The following is a 14,066-nucleotide window of genomic DNA, read 5'->3' on the forward strand; positions in this document are numbered from 1 at the left end:
GTATGGTGGACATTTTTGGTTTAGTATTTCTGGTTCGACAAGAGAGTGATTGAGGAATTTGAGTAGCTACTAAATTAAAAAATATATATTTGGGGTACTTCAAAAGTGAAGAGGAGGTGGGTGAGTGGCTATCGAGGGAAGTAAATTGCATGAAATTAAATCAGGCATATGAAAATTTGACAACAACATGAAAACATATTGACAGTGGGGCGATTTAATAAAATCGGGTGCCGCTGCCTCCGCTACTGTGAGCGTGCAAATATTTTTTTGGGGTAATGTGAATAATTTTTGTGTGACAATCATCAAAAAAAAAAAAGAAAAAAAAAAAACAAACTAAATACTACACTCTTACTATATGCCGACTCATACTAAGGTGGTTCGGTATGGAATTGGGTAGCCTAAAGTATTGGGTGCGCAGCTAAGTGCCCGCTGTTTGTCAATAGATGCCGCCAGCAGTGTGTGCTAGTCGATTCTAACATAACCTAAACGTCATAAACCAAGCTTAGACATATGGTAAACAAACTGTTTCGACACATGAGTGATTATGTTTTGGTATTATATACTTTTGATTTTGTGAAAATGTCCGATTTTGTGCTGAATAATCGTCATTTGCGTGAAAAGTTGATTTTCCTCTTTCATTCGAAAAAAACGTCGGCTGAAGCGCATCGAGAGCTACAAAAAGTTTATGGAGATGCTGCTTTAAGTGAAAAATCGGTGATTTGAATGTTGACGACCGTACGCGTGAAGGAAGGCCAAAAACCTTCAAAGACGCTGAATTGGAGGCATTGCTCAATGAGGATCCATGTCAAACGCAAGAAGAGCTTACTTCAGTATTAGGAGTTACCCGCCAATCCATTTCCAAGCTATTGCATGCTTTGGGAATGATTCAGAAAAAGGGGACTTAGGTTCCTTATGAGTTAAAACCAAGGGATGTTGAACGTCGTTTTTCGCCTGTGAACAACTGCTCCAGCGGCAAAAAAGGAAGGGTTTTCTTCATCGCATCGTGACGGGTGATAAAAAATGGATTCATTACAGCAATCGAAAGAAAAGAAAGTCATGGGGACTGCGCAGTCATGCTTCTACGTCGTCGCCTCGACCGAATATTCACGCTGCGAAGGTTATGCTATGTATTTGGTGGGACCAAGTTGGTGTTATTTATTATGAACTGTTAGATCCAAGCGAAACTATCACTGGGGATCGGTATCGACTTCAATTGATCGATTGAGCCCAGCACTGCGTGAGAAGCGGCCGTAATACGCGGAGAGGCATGAAAAAGTGATTTTACAGCATGACAACGCTCGGCCTCACGTTGCCAAACCCTTTAAAACCTACCTGGAAACACTGAAATGGGAAATCCTACCCAACCCGCCATATTTTTCAGATATTGCGCCGTCCGATTATCACCTGTTCCGATCGATGGCACACGGTCTAGCTGACCAGCAGTTCCATTCATATGAAGACATCAAAAAATGGCTTAATCCGTGGATAGCCTCAAAATATGAGCAGTTTCACAGCGATGGTATACGAGATCTACCAGAAAGATGGGAAAAAGTAGAAGCCAGTGATGGGCAATACTTTCAATGATTCACTTGTAACCACTTGTTCAGAATAAAGTTGTATTTTCATCAAAAAACAGCGAGAACTTAGTTGCGCACCTATAATATACCCAGAGCTCAACTCGTCGCAGTAGGGGGCGCTCCGTTCGTGCTTTCTAACAAGGTGAAGCACTTAGGCCTAATCCTTGACAGTAAGCTACTGTGGGTGAATAATGAGGTGGGAGTAAGGAAGGCAATCATTGGCAAAAGATGGGGCTTCCCGCCCAGAATTGAATATTGGCTCTCTAATATCATAATAAAGCCAATTTTGTTGTATGGAGTCATAGTCTGGTGGAACTCACTGGAGAGGATGACATTGGTTAAGCAGCTGCGGAGAGTTCAAAGATCTGTACTCATTGGAATCAGTTGAGCGCTTCGAACCACACCTACTCTAGCGCTTAATGTAATTGTAAATGTGTTACCTGTGAACATCGCGAGCAAATATCGTATCGTAATTAGGCTTAGGCTCACACTCGCACTTACGGACACTCAAGTATCTTTAGAAACTTTGGGTTCATCATTACGACGATGGATCAGTGTGTACCCCCTGCTTAGTCCAAGCAGAACTTTCTCCACCCATATGCCATCAAGGGCGGGGAGGACTGGATGCAACGCTTGGGCACAGGGGGGTTGGTGAACCTGTTCATGGATGGCTCGAAGTTCGTCGGAATGGTTGGAGGCGGAGCATTCTGCAAAGAGAGGATTGACTACCGGCGCTCTACTCCTGTAACGATTGGATTCGCGTCAACTCAGCGAGCACTGGGCAAGTACACAAACATCTAAGGTTACGAAATCCTTTTGCCCAAGTGTGGATTGGAGGCGTTTGAAGGATATTCTGAGAATGGAAAAACCTCAGCTCTCAAACTTCGGGAGTGTCCTTACGAGGCACTATCCGTGAGGAATATATGCCGTAAGTCTTGGACTCGAAGGTAAGAGTCCTTTTTGCGTCGGCGGTATGGAGGATGAGGAACAATCATCTCAGCATCTCTCCTTAGCTGCGCCGTTATCGCGGGATTAAGATTTAAGCATTTTGGTTCTCATTTTTTTCCTACGCGTACCGATATAGCAGGCCATGATATCAAAAATCTGATGAACTTCATCAGCAGCTTAAAGCGCAAATTAGTCCCGTTCGTAATCCGCAATTTTATTCGAGTCAACTTTTTCGTAACTTTTTCAAGTGAAGAATATTGGAATCATTGCAAAACCTCACTTTTGTCATGATGGAATGAATTTGAGATGGTTTTAGCGTTGCCATATAGCGAATACCGCAAAAGAGTTTGGATACTAAGTACCAAACTCGAAAAAAAGCAAAGAGTAAAGAAACTTCTTGCTTCGTGAAAAAAGTATCAGGTATTTATTTACAAGCACAGGTATCGAGAAATCACTAGGTGGGGCGCGCATTAGGTTTCCCTGAAACACAATCCAATATTTTCCAGCACGAATTCTCAGAATTACTTGTAATTCAACAAAATTCTTATATTTACGTTAGAAACCTTCTCCACAGTGTGTGTATGTACACACATACATTTATGAGCCAGAGAAACTTAGCACCCAAACAGAATAATACATAACCAACATTTCGATTAATACTTAGTTATTTCAAGCCAAATACTTCCAAAAAATGATATAAACTTTAAATGGATTGCACAAAAGCCAATAATGATGAAACGAAATGAATTTGCAATCGGGCAAAGTGGACGACTGCGTTTGAAATACATTTTTTTGTTTAAACATAATATTTGCTTCTTTGAAAATAGCATGAAAAAAAAGAATAAAAAAATTACATTCATCAAAAAAATGCGTAAAAATAAAATATGAAATGTTCTGCATAAATATGAAAATTTTATGAAGTGAAGGTAAATACTATGAAATGTTCTTTCGTTTCATGATTAAATGTACACATACGCTTAAGCAAAAACACTTCATACACGCCCACTCATACACACAAACTCAAGCGCTTAATGCCACCCAACAGAGTTGCCGTTTTGATGCGTATCCGTACCAAAAGTGATACGTTTTATTTGCCAATTCGCGAAACGTACTTTATCGCATAACATAACTTTTCGTAGTAAAATGGAGCCGCAAGAGAAGAAAATAATGAAAACAGCATATAAAGGGAATGGAAGATGATCGGTTGGCAAAAATTGTGATGAAAGGTCAACTTAGGGACCAGGAAGACTACTAAAGCATGGAAACGAGTGATAGACGTCTGAATCCCGATTCGAATCATGCAATAACTATATTTTTATTTTAAAAAACAATAACACATTGAAACTTTTTTGTGTTGAAATAATAACATGACCTAGTCCTACAGGGTCCGGCACTCGAAGTGTAACCAATTACATGGGCCATAAATTTAGTTTGGCAAATTACTTTTAGTCAATTCAAAGTCAAAAATGTGTGAAAATAATACAAAATTAAGAATCAATTTACTTTAGTTCGATATGACTACCTTTTGCTTTGACTATGGCCTTGAAACGGTCCAGAAACGAATCGCAAGCTGCCCGAATGTGACTTACAAGTATTTTGGCCCACTCGCGGACAATGTATTTTTTCAGCGCCTCAAGACTGGAGAATCTTTTAATTCAGACCCTGCTCTCGAAAATGGCCCAAAGAAATGAATCCATCGGATTCGCGTCTGTTGAATTTGAGAGCCTTTATGTGGACGTTATGAAGTTCGGAACGTTTTTTTTTAGCCATTTTTGGTTCACTCGAGCTTTGTGAGACGGTGTCGAGTAAATATGAAAACGATAATATTTCGCATTTAGCTTGACACCAGACTCGATGAAAACGATTGGAGATCGCCCATCTGCGGTTACAGCGGCCCAAACCATTATTTGTGGCGGGTGCCCTCACCTGGTGACCAATCGATGACTCAAATTCTCGTATGAACGGTCGGGCAAATAAACGCTATCGCTTTGGGAGTTTACAAATTGCTCAATTTGAAAAATTTTCTTGTCAGAAACTTAATGTTCGGAAATTTACCGCTTTCGGCCAAGTGAAGCAACTCCTTCGCTCTCTCAAGTCTGACTTGTTGCTGCTTTAGTGTAAGATCATGTGCCTTTTGGATCTTGTAAGGCTTCACTTTGAGATCATTTTTCAGTATGCGGAGGATGCTACGGTCAGATAATCGGAGAATGCGATTTGGAAATCGGAGAAATTACTTTTTTATTTGAGACTTAATCTTTTAAAAAAATTGGTTCCGATAAATACCCAGCCCGGTGCTGTACAGTGCTTTTACTCAAATATATCGGGCGCCATTCAATTCTTGACTGCGTTTTGACAAATACGTTGATATAACTTACATTTTTTCACTTTTTCATGGCATTTTGAATGTTGCTTTTCTATTTACTTCAGCTCTTAGGATATATTATACAAAGTGACTCGAACTGAACTATAAGATTTCTAAATTTCGGTATTGCTTACGAGACTGTAAAAAACCTTTCGAGGGTTTCGAGTTTCCACTTTTCGCTTTTAAGGGAATACCTTAGGTTAGGTTAGGTTGAAACGGTTGTCCACTGTGGGACACACTCAGGCTCTTGGCCCATTTTGATGCCGCGAGGGCACTAACCCTTATCCCTCCTAAAACCGTTGCGTATTTTTCAAAAATTTTGTAAGATCCTTAATTCCCACAGAGCCGAGATCTTCCAATTGTCTACCCAAAATGGCGAGTCTACGTCTGGATAGAGCAGGACAGGGACACAGAAGGTGCGTCTCTTCTTCTTCCTCGTCTAGACAACTTCTGCAGAATTCATTTGTTTGCACACTCATAATACCTTACATAATAAAAAACACGATGTCATCGTTGAAAAAACCAAGTAGCATTTTTTAATTTTTACACCTTTTTTCTAAATTTCATTTGATTTTCAATGTCATTCATTTTTAAATTTTCTTTACTATACATTTTTTCCTGACGTCGCGGCAACACTGGCCACCACAATGGCGCTGAGCACTGACTATTTGCATACGTTCAGGCGCAGTGTGTATACATTTGAAATGAAATGAACATATGAAAATGCAATGAATATTTAATGAAATATTTTTCTTACATGAATTCAATATTGACACTCACTCACACACATCCATACGTTTATTATATGTACATATAATATATTGTATATGCATTGGTTAGTATGCAAAGAAATACTGAGCACATGAAACATGCACAATTATTCGCACAAATTGTGGTGCTCAAGTGCCACAGCAGCAGCCGCCACAGCAATTGTTCATGCAGCCCAACCACGATGGAAACGGAAGTAGAAAAAAATATAGAAATTTCAAAAAATATGGAAACCATCGTACTTGCATATTTACATCATCTCATAGAGACTCCCATCAAGCATTTGCTGCCGCGAAAGGACATTCCTTGATTCTCGGCGAAGACGATATTTATTGTACGCAGCCTTTTTTTTTTGTTTTTCTATTTTTGACAAAATGGTTGTGATTTGAATTTCGATGTGTGTTTTTCACCATTGTTTTGATTTTCAACAGGCCCAAAAAAATAGTTATTTTCAAAAATTTGAAAATCGGCTACGTACAACGATAGCCAATGCGGTAACAAAAATTTTGAAAGAAAAAAATTTTCGAGAAATCGTTGCCACCGTATCAAGAAAAACGCGTTTGAAATAAAGCATCGTATCGTAAGCGCTACGGGGCCGAACCGACAGGCGCTCACTTAAGTGCACATAGAATCGGGAATTAAGCGAATTTCGCTTTAAAATTTTTACCACATTTTCTTAAGTAATTATACTAACAATTTATGCAAAAAAAATCGATTTTTCTTTAATTTTCACAGTGGCGTTCCCCCTTAATTTTTCGAAATTCAAAAATGCGACTCGACAGACTATAACTAAATCTTTATTTTACAAGCACTTTTTTACTTTTTACAGATCCAAAATAATGCAGACTGGAGGAACTTTTTTTAATTGTAGGTGATTTTTTATATTCTAATTTTTGTAAAGAAAAATTAAAATTAATTTCATTGTAAAGTTTAAGTACTAATAAACAATGTATACATTTTTTTTATATTCATTTCTATTGTTATCCCTTCTAACTTTAAGCGCTTTTTGGGCGCTTCTGGCCGTATGTAAACCCTTAAAGTATTTCTCTTCAAAAATTTTTTTCGAATAACTTTGAACAAAGAAGTATAATTTTTTTGTATACATTTTATCCTAGATTAGGTTAGGTTAGCCAGGTTGCTTGTCTATGACAAGACAATTGGTGGCCCTACGGCCCAGTTTGATACCCGCATCTGATTTCCATCCCCTAACTAAGTTGCTTAAACCGCTTAGATTTTTTTAAGAAGGCAACTAGTCCCTCCAGTGAGACATTTTGCAAATTTCCCAGGTCTTTAAAGAAATAATAGCCAAGAAGGTTGACACGGCTTCTTTGAAGTGCAGGACATTCAAAGAGTAGTTGTTGTACCGACTCAATTTCTTCTTCAAATATAAAAATTGAGTGTCATGAGTGTGTGACCGATTCTCAGTCGAGTAAAAATTTTTGCTTGGTGACATAGTGCAGATGGAGGGTAGATATTTTTTTCCCCAAAGGGGTTAAAATTTTTATAAGGATGCTGAAAAATGTTCCATTTAGTTGCTGCGTTAAATAAATAAATAAATAAATAAATAAATAAATAAATAAATAAAAATTGAGTCCGATCGAGGTGAAAAACTGTACCAGGAAACATTTAAAGTATATATATTACGTCTTAGATTTTTTCTTGCTCTTACAGGCGAATTAGTGAGTGAGTTTGTGTGTGGCCAGCAATCAATTCGCCCTTATTTATAATAAAATTTATAACAGCTCGCTGGCTTCACTAAATAAAATGAAAAATGAGAAATCAATATTTCCCTAGATTCCTTTCATTTTCAACCTCTTGTGGAGTTCACTAATCTTAAACCGATAGAACTCAGTTTATATAGATATGATACTAGTCTTGAAGCAGTTAGGAAACCAAAAAATGCCCCAAATAGAAATATCGAAAGAATCTTAAAATTTTCTTTACAAATTTGCATACCTTTATTTTCATATATACATTTTTTGTGCACTGGTAATGCTATTTATGCATATATGTATATTATCTATGGTACATACATACGCTGCTAGTTATTCTATGAATTTGTGTGCTGTTTTTATGAATAACCAAAAGGAGTGTCTCGACTTTAAACCATAGGTAATTCAAATAGAAATAAATTCTCTGAGAGCTTCTTTATCTTACACCTAAACTGAATGGTTATGCTATTAGGGCGCTACTTATATGGCCGAATTTTTATTTTTATTTTTATCATGGCTATACTTTTATTCCATTCTAAGACATAATAAAAGTTAAATATTTTTTTAACATTTTTAAAGTAATATTTCACAGAAACGAAAATGTAGAATTTTCACGATTTTTTCTAATTAAAAAAGCGAAGTTCCCGTATACGTTTTATCACAGCGATTAAGTTAGATGCCTTCCATTTCAATTCAACCGGGCTATTCGGGACATGTTCTTGGATTTCGATGTAACTCAAACATGTTGCTCTCTGGTTAAAATAATAAAACATGTATTTTTTCTTCGCCCGAAAAATTGTTTTTCCAAAATTTATCGGCAATTTGGTTTTTCGCCTCAAAATCGATTTTTTTAATTGTATAAGAATTTTTTTTTAATTGCTCATAGCTTAGTCAAAAATGAACCGTTTTCAATGATTCTGGGTTCAAAATGATCATCATTACTTGCACGAGCGACTTCAAATACAAACAATAGCAAAAAAGTAGTTGAAAATTTTGTATTTTGCAAAAAAACAAAAAGTGCGAAATTTTTTCGAAATTCAATATTTCAAAAAGTGTATTTTTTTTTAACTTTTCCAAATCAAGAGGACAGCTCAAACTTCAATTGAGCTGAATGTCCAGTTACTAAAATCAGTTGTTTTTGAGTAATGAATTTTTGAGTAAAAAACCTGTTTCGCACTTCTTGTTTTTTGCAGAATAAAAAATTTTCAACTACTTTTTTGCTATTGTTTGTACAAGAAGTCGCTCGTGCAAGTTTTTTCAATGCCGGTGGACAATCGGGTGCCTGTCGTTAGCTTCGATAGGAAGTATGATGTTTTGATCCCAGATAGAGATCAATGGTTAAGTCAAGAGAACCTATTAATGGGATACCAGCACACTTTCTACACCGACGGATCCAAAACTAGTGATGGAAGTGGATCTGGATGGTGCTTGGACGAAGACACTAAGTACTCCTATGCCACAGGACAGATGGCCACGGTATTCCTTACGGAAGTCTATGCCATCTTGCATGTGGCGTACTGGCTAATTGGGAAAAAGTGGCGGGGCAACTGTATTGGAATTTGTAGTGATAGTCAAGCTGCACTGAGAGCCTTGCTAACCCACGCTGCTCTTCGAAGTTAGCCGGTGAATATAAGACAAAACTCAATAGTGTTGCAAACAGAACAAAGTTAGTCTTATTTGGGTGCCTGAACCCTTTCTAGGTGTCAATTCCGCATCGATTCAACTATGGATTGATGACTTCATAAGGTCTACCCACAGAGGTCGTTGGTCTGAGTTGAACTCGTGCAGAGTAGCCAAGTGCTTTGTGAAAGAACCAAACAGGAAAACAGCGACCTTTCTCCTAAAACTCAGCAGGAAGGACCTGAGCGTACTGGTGGGTGTAATCACAGGGCACAACGGTTCATTTTTGACTAAGTTATGAGCAATTAAAAAAAAAATTTCTTATATAATTAAAAAAATCGATTTTGAGCCCAAAAGCAAAATTGCCGATAAATCTTGAAAACAATGTTTTTCGGGCGACAAAAAAATACGTGTCTCATTATTTTGACCAGAGAGCAACATATTTGAGTTACATCGAAATCGAAGAACATGTCCCGAATAGCCCGGTTGAATTGAAATGGAAAGCATCATTAATACTTTGTCAATGAGTGAACGACAGGAGCGACAGGGATATGTCAATGAAAAAAAAGTGTTCAAGGTTTTGTTTTTTTATCATTTTTATATAACAACTTGTAGAGTTTCTTCTTCTTCTTTATCTTCTTCTTCTTCTTAATACACAATGTAAGCGATCACAGTAATAAACTGTTCATTAATTTTAATACAAATGTGATAAATAACTCCTTCTTTTTTACATTTAACAGAACTATAAAATATTAGATACAATATTATGGTAATTGTCTGCTTCGGGCTGCTTTAGCCAACTGCCCAATAGTCTTTAATCCTGTCCACTCTCCTACGTAGACAAGATAGTTGCTTCTTTCCAATTCCTCGTTTGCCTTCGATTTTACCTTCCACAATCAGTTGCAACAACTCATATTTAGGACCACTTGTAAAATGTCCGAAATATGCGGTTTTGCGGCGCTTTATCGTTAATAACAGCTCTCTATCCTTTCTAAATTTCGTTAAAACTTCTTTGTTACTAACTTTGTCTGTCCAGGATATTTTCATTATCCGCCGATAACACCACATCTTAAACGTCTCTTATTTATTCATACCCTTAACCTTTAGTATCCATGCCTCCACACCGTACTAAAACACAGACCAAACGTAACATTTAAGTTACTGAAGACGTAATTTCATGTTCAACCTTTTAATGGAAAGAAGTTTCCTGTAATTGAAGAAAGCTTCCCTCGCTGCTGCGACAGCAAATTTCTCATGCTTCGCTAAGCCAACATTCTAGGTATTTAAATCGGGATACTCTTTGGATCGGATTGTCATATACATAAATGTTTGAAATGGTGATTTATTGAGAGAGTTTTTGGAAAACAACCATGAATTTGATTTTTTGGGTGTTAATACTTAGGCCGTATAGTAGACTTTCTCTGCTGACTTCTTTAAGGAGATATTGCAGGTCATTAATTTTGTCAGCCAATATTGCGGCGTCATCGGCAAATCGTATTTTATTTATTATTTCGCCGTTGACTTTTATTCCTAAGTTGACTGATGCCAAAGCTTCTTCAAATATATATTCCGAGTATAAATTGAAGAGCATTGGTGATAAAACACATCCTTGCCGAACTCCTCTTTTGATTGAAACATCACTCGCCAAATCATTTTGTAGTCTCACGTTCGCAGTTTGTCCCCAATACTCGGAAATGCAATTATTTCTTTTTCATTAATGTCCCTTTGGCTTAAAATTTCAAATAGTTTTCAGTGCAGTACCTTATCAAAAGCCTTTTCATAGTCAATGAAGTATATAAAAATATCTTTCTGGACGCCTTTACAATTTTGTAATATACTAGAACGTGAAGGCTAAACTTGAAGGATAATTTCTAGGAAATCATATTATTATTTTCTGAAACTTTGACTAAAACTCAATCTAAGAGAATAAAAAAAAAATTCACTTGGTCGTTATTAAGCTGATCAAAGCGAATTCCGAGTTCATGCAGTTACTTTTCGAAATTTGAGAAATAAGAAGTACCCTAATGCCTATGCATACACATACGCGTATACATTTATATATGTGTTGGTATGCGGAAGGACTATCTATTTTGCATCTGTATACTTACACAGAGTTTTCTGTCTTGATGTAATATCCGTATGCCGCCAATTTAACATAGTTTCACTTATTTTAAAATTCCAGCTGATAAAATATTATAAGACAGCCAACGATAAAGCATGAAAATGTTACTTTTAGTGATTGGTAAAAGATCAAACATGAATAAATGTAGAAATACATATTTCGTAAATTGAATGCATACAAATGGGCTTACAGTGGGCTTACGTACCCACTTATGAATTTAGGAAAGATTTATCTTTTGTGCTATTTTTCGTTTGCTTTTTATAGGTATTTCAAACGCCTTTTGTGTAATCTAAGCAAAATATGAGATTCATATTTTAACAGACGGTTCATAAATGAAACATGAAATAAGATCTGGTGTGATCTTCCAGCAACCTCCGCTGTAAAAAAAACCTTACGGACTTTCAGACAAGTAAAGCAGTTTTCAAAACGAAATGGTTGAATTGGCATGATACCAAACCTGGTGAGCCTGATTGATTTGCTTCGAAACCCATTTTTCTAAATGATGTTTGAGAAGTTCTTGGTAACCGCACTCCTAATTCTCATAGAATCAGCTATACATTTCTTAGGAAATACTAATCTAGACCCAGCCAAAATGGAACGTCTCAGCTTCCTCCATGCATAGTCAGTATTTGTTCTCAGTAAAAAGGCGCAGACAAATACAACGCATTTAATTAGGCCTATTGAGCTAAACTGTGAGTAATTTGCCAGTCGTACTTCTTGGCTGTCTAAAAAGCTTTGCTTATCCGTGACCTCTCATGCACCTTAGTCGGAAAAGTTTAATTTTATACTTTCACTGCCACTTGTGATGTGGTCTATTTTACTTGATCGTGAGCCTATATTTGAAGGCTTCTAATGAATTTAAGTAGCTTCTCGGACCTTTTGTTCAATATTACAATGGATTTAGAGCCTCATAACCTAAGTGAGTGAGTATTCGTATTGCAAGAGCTGCACTTTCCCAGAGGTATTTTATTGCCCAGCTCGCAAAAATGACAAATACTTGTTTCTATTAATCCTAATTTCCTGAAATGATAGGTAAGACTACAATGTTTCATTTAGTATCCAGTGAGAGTTCGTAAGAGCTCTCCATCTAGATTTAAGAGCCGACTTGACACCTCCTAAAAGGAATGATAAATTTATGGTGACAAGATTTCAGAAGTCTTCCTAGTCCAGATTGCTAACGCTATTGCTAATGCTATTCGCTGAGACCCGGAATTTGAAAGAATCAGCTGATTCGTTGATGTCACATAAGTCATAACACCTGTTTATTTATAAACAACTGAGATTGTATTGGTGATTTACGAAAAAAGTCAACACAGCTTCGGCTCATGTTGTTTTGTTGCCACCTGATTTACGACTGATTGAACGAGTGCATGAATACATTTGGAATGGGAGTGCAGAATTCGGCTGCCGAAGTTCGAAGTTCCCCTTACAATTTTCTTTGGCACCTTGTAAATCTCTCAACCTTACAGAATTCTGCTGCCGAGTAGCCGATGAAGTGGCAACCGAAGTTTCTCGATCAATTTCATTTTTCGTCATAGCGGACGATCAAACTTGGTCACCTATCATTCTTAGGATAAATTGTTTTGCTTGCGTCTAGACTTTCCATTCAATGTTGTATGAATTCCGTGTTCTGTCGACAGTTCCCTTTATGTGCCGCAGAAGGATTCTGGCTCATGACGTTTTGGTGTAGCGCATAATTTTGCTAGATAGTCCCCTTGACCTTTATTTTCGAGCAAGACGATGTTCTGTGCTCCCAGGGTATTGAGGAAGTCGGGATAAGTACGCAAACTGATTTAATTGCCTCCTAGAGCACGATCAGATAAGACCGAAAGAGGTTTCGATGCCAAAAGAAAAACTAACAGCAGGATGAAGAGGATGAACCTCTTCTTAGTATCTTGAGAGCAACCTTAATTCCTATAATCCTGAAGTGTCTTATTACCCAACATACCAGTAATGCGTTTTTGCTTGCCAGAGTCTGAGGGGCTTGACTACCACTTCCTTTTTGAACAAATATTTCTCGTGAGGGTGTTTAAGGATATTGAATGCTTCAGAACCTTTTCTAGTGCATCTCTTTCTTCTTTAAGGCGTGGTACTCTTGGAAACAGCCATGTATGCTCAGCGATTGTGGAAGGTAGTAGTCTATGTCTCCATGTTTTCTTGTAAGCCACTCATCGATGCTCGGATTGAGTTTGATACAGTTCCCAACTCTGCTGCCATCGTCTAATTATCAGCGCCTGTTCTGAGGCTTTTTGATCCGATGTGTGCCGGTCCCCCTGGAGTCAAAGGGAGGCTTTTCTGCGTCATCCGATAAGGTTCTATACGTGCACGCTACTCGTAGCGCTGGTACAATTTGATATAATCAACAACCCTTGCGGCCTGCTCTTCTCTACCAGAGGTTCGTGTTAAAGCACCATTGACTCTTGCCGCTTTGGAACTGGCATTAATGCTCTCTGAAGCTTATCTTTCCGTCAATCCAGACGCCAAGGTATTTGATGGTCTTCTTCGACGGTATTTGGTGATCACCTATTTTAATATTAACGGGATGCGCTTATCAAAACTGCTTCAGTTTTTTTAACTGATAACTCTAATTCCGCTGTTGCGCCAATATTGGGCTCTTACTGCAGCATCCAGGTTGTTTAGTTTTTTGTCTTTAACAACCAGGACGATATCATCAGCGTATTCCACTAATACAGCACCTTTGGACAACTTCACCATCTGGATCCAGTACTGACCCTTGTGGTACTCTGCCAGACACCTGGTATGTTTCTAAGCCCTTCTCTGTATTGTAACGCCGAATCCACTCGCTTAAATAGCTCTCGATAATGCGAACAAGATAATCTGGAACGTTGAAACTTTTGAGTGCCGCATCGATGTTGGACTGATGGAGACAGATGGGTGTTATAATATAACTCTACTAACTTAGATATGAAAATGTGAAAGGATAAATTCTTGATAGC

The sequence above is a fragment of the Anastrepha obliqua genome, chromosome 5 (genome assembly GCF_027943255.1).
Source record: "Anastrepha obliqua isolate idAnaObli1 chromosome 5, idAnaObli1_1.0, whole genome shotgun sequence".
NCBI lineage: Eukaryota > Metazoa > Arthropoda > Insecta > Diptera > Tephritidae > Anastrepha > Anastrepha obliqua.